Source organism: Tupaia chinensis, unplaced genomic scaffold, assembly GCF_000334495.1.
Source record: "Tupaia chinensis unplaced genomic scaffold, TupChi_1.0 Scaffold145148_1, whole genome shotgun sequence".
NCBI lineage: Eukaryota > Metazoa > Chordata > Mammalia > Scandentia > Tupaiidae > Tupaia > Tupaia belangeri.
In genome coordinates, this window is record NW_006205008.1 from 806,746 (window position 1) to 810,985 (window position 4,240).

The following is a 4,240-nucleotide window of genomic DNA, read 5'->3' on the forward strand; positions in this document are numbered from 1 at the left end:
AAACCTCTACAAAAACAACCTTTTTTTATTTTTCCGTAGAGGTTTTCAGTATAGGGCACGTGTGCTCACCAAAAAGACAGAGAGACAGAAAGTGATAAATCACTCCCTAGGACAGATGGCCATGCCGCAATCCCTTCTCCTCCATTCTCCTCTTGGGATCTTGGGCACACACGCACATGCACCCAGCGTGAGTTTAAGCCACCGGGTCCAAGACTTGAACCGTGGTCGACTACATGGGAGTCCAGTGACATAGCCATTACACTAACTGCTGGCCCCAATAAATGTTTTGATATCAAGTATAGAAAATTATATACTTTAAAAAGTAAGCTTTTTAAAGCTCAATCATCCTGAATAACAAAAAACCCAATAAACACAAAAATGAATCACATCAATCTGTTTCTTAGGTTAGTTATCAAGACATAAAGAAAAACCTTTTGGGGGCCAGTAGGTGGTGTAGTGGTTGTGGCACTGAACTCCCACACGTCCGACCATGGTTTAAGTCCTGGACCCAGCAGCTTAAAATTCACACCAGGTGCAGCAGGTGGTGTGTTGGTTAAGACACTGGACATTCCCATAGGCCCGACACGGTTCAAGTTCCAGACCTGGTGGCTTGCTTTCTGACTTTCTCTCTCTCTCTCTCTTTCTCTGCCTCTCTCAAGTTAAAATAAATGAATGAATAAATAAAATTAAAAATAAATAATTATTTTTTAAAAAAAGAAATTCACACTGGGCACATGTGTGTGCATGCCTAAAATCCTGAGGTGAATGGAGGAGAATGAATTGTAGAGTGGCCATCTGCCCTGGTGAGGGGTGATTTCTCACTTTCTTTCTCTGGGTCTCCAGCAATCACATGCACCCTATAGCAAAAATCTCTCTTAAAAAACAAACAAAAACAAACAAACAAACAAACAAACAAACAAACCTCTTGTAGTATGATTGTCTTTTTATTAAGAGCAGATCAATACTTTAAGAAAACATTATTTGGGAGCAGCAGTTAGTGTAATGGCTATGTCGCTGGACTCTCACATAGCTGATCATGGTTTGAGTCCTGCACCCGGTGACTTAAACTCATGCCGGGTGCATGTGCGTGCGTGTCCAAGATCCCGAGAGGAGAATGGAGGAGAAGGGATTGCGGCGTGGCCATCCCCCTTTGGGGAGGGAGGTGATTTCTCACTTTCTGTCTCTCTGTCTCCTTCTGGTGAGTGCATGTGCCCTAGAGCAAAAACCTTCCCCCCCCCCAAAAAAAAGAAAGTGTGCAAAAAAGAAAACATTATTTTAAAATTTAATTTATTATTATTACCACTTAAGTTTGCTGTAGGGCATGTGTGCTCACCAGAGAGAAAGAGAGAGAGAGAGAGAGAGAGAAAGTAAGAATGCAAACCGCCAGGTATAGGATTGGAATTGCAGTTGGCCATGTGGGAATCCAGCACCTTAACTACCACACCACATGCTGGACTCAAGAAAGCCTTATTGTTTTAACACAAGGGAAAAACTAACTCTTTAACTTTTAGAAAAACTTAAAAGTATCTCTTTTTGAAAAGTTCTAGCCAACTTGTCACATATAGAATATCTTTCATGTAAATATTTTATCAAACTTTACAAGAGTTTCTCAGACTATTTTAAACATAGCTCAAATCTTCCACAACATGCTTCAGGCTTTCAATATGTGTCATTTCTTCCTGTCTTTCCATTCTGAAATAATCCAGTCATTTTACCTTAGGACAAAAATTTCACCACACAAAATTTTTTTCTATGCAAAAATTTTCTTTCCTTTTTTAACCTTTCTTACTAAAAATATATCCTTACCCTTATAATTTCTTTTCACATCTTTCCTTTTCTCTTTACTGTTTTCTTTCTACATTGTTTTTCTTTTTTGTAAGTTAACTTTTGAAAACAACCTTAAATAACCGCTGATTAGAAATTATCATTTGTTGGGACCAGCAGTTAGTGTAATGGCTATGTCGCTGAACTCCCATGTAGCTGACCGCAGTTCGAGTCCTGGACCCAGTGGCTTAAACTCATGCCGGGCACATGTGCATGCGTGCCCAAGATCCCGAGAGGAGAATGGGGTAGAAGGGATTGCAGCATGGCCATCCCCCGGGGGGTTGATTTCTCGCTTTCTATCTCTCTGTCTCTCTCTGTCTTTCTGGTGAACAAAAACCACTCAAAAAAAAAAAAAAGGAAATTATCATTTGTTTTTGAGAGATTTTGGCTATAGGGTATATGCACTCGCCGTAAAGACAGAGAGCTAGAGAGCGGGAAATCACCCCCTATGGAAGATGGCCACACTGCAACCTCTTCTTCTCCATTCTCCTCTTGGGATTCTTGGCAAGCACACATGCCCAGCACAGCATGAGTTTAAGCCGTTGGGTTCGGGACTCCAACCACAGTCAATTATGTGGAGGTCCAGCAACGTAACCGTTATACCATCTGCTGGTCTCCCCCAAGTTATGGTTTTTTTAAAGAACATTTTTTTTTTTTGAGAGGTTTTTGCTACAGGGCATGTGTACTCACCAAAAAGACAGAGAGACAGAGACATAGAGACAGAAAGTGAGAAATCATCCCCCCCGCCCCTGCCAGGAGGATGGCCATGCCACAATTCCTTCTCCTTCATTCTCCTTTGGGATCTTGGGCATGCACACACATGTGCACGGTGTGAGTTTAAGTCACTGGGTCTGGAACTTGAACCACAGTCAACTACATGAGAGTCCAGCGACATAGCCATTATGCCAACTGCTGATCCCATAAAGAACACATTCTTATGCCTTGCTTATAGTTTATCTCATTTAAAACATACTTAATTTTTTGTAACTTTGTGTGTAAAATTACATATTCATATATTAACCAGAATTTTTAACTCTTAATAGCTTAATTTTCAGAAGCAAGCAATTTTGAATTCTCATCTACCAACAGTTTATAACTATGTTGGTAGATTTATAGATTTAAAAATCTTTAGCTTTATTGATAAATTTTTTCTTTTCTTTTTTTTTTTAGAGATTTTTGCTATAGGGCACATCCTCTCACTGGAGAGACAGAGAGAGAAAGCAAGAAATCACCCCCCAGGGGGGATAGCCATGCCACAATCCCTTCTCCTTCTTTCTCCTCCATGGTTTTTGGGCATGCATGCACACATGCCTGGCATGTTTCAAGCCACCAGGTTTGAGCCAGCTATGTGGGAGTCCAGCGATATAACCATTATACCATCTGTTTGTCCCTATTGACAGATTTTCATTGTAAAACAAAATAATCTTAGTAACTAATCCAATATCTTTTGTCTCTATAAAATTTAAAAAGTCAAGGGGCTAGCAGGTGGCATGGTGCTTAAGGGCGCTGGACTCCCACATGGCTGACCATGGTTTGAGTCCTGGACCTGGAGGCTTGCTTTCTCACGTTTTCTCTCTTTCTCTCTCTCTTTGTGCATGTGTCCCTCTCTAGTCTAAATCAATCAATCAATCAATCAATCTAAATAAAATAATTTTTTTTTTAAAGTTTAAAAAGCCGAAAGTGAGAAACTTGAAATGTCATGTCATTTACTTATTTTAGGGTATGTGTGGTCATACGAGAGAGAGAGAGAAAGAGAGAGAGAGAGAGAGAGAAGTGAGAAAGTAATAAATTGCCCTCCTTGTCACTCCGAGGGCCAGCAGGTGGCATGGTGGCTAAGACTCTGGACTCCCACATGGTGCGAGTCCCAGACCTGGTGGCTTGAGGAGCACGCTGTATGCATGCATGCATACGTGCCTAAAATCCCATGAGAAGAATGCAGGAAAAGGGATTGTGGCATGGCTATCCGCCCTGGGGAGTGAATTCTCACTTTCTCTCTCTCCAAAAGTTAAAAAAGAAAAGAAAAGAAAAGAAAAGAAAAGAAAAGAAAAGAAAAGAAATCACCCCCTGGGGAGGATGGCCATGCCTCAATCCCTTCTTGTCCAGTCTTTTCCTGGGATTTTGGACATGCACACACACATACCTGGTGTGATGTTCAAGCCAGTTCTGGGACTTGAACCACAGCTGGTCATGTGGGTTCAGCACCTTAACCACCACCCACCTGCTGGCACCATGAACTCACGCTTTAATGTTGTATTTTGATGAACTCTTCAAGTACCCCCATATATTCAAACACAAACCAAAGACCTTACAGCTTTATAGTTGTCTGGTTTCTCAAAAAGCTCTTTAACCATTTTTTTTTTCTTTCTTCAGTTTCAAATGAATTTAGGACTTAACTCTGAACCCAATTTAGTCAGAA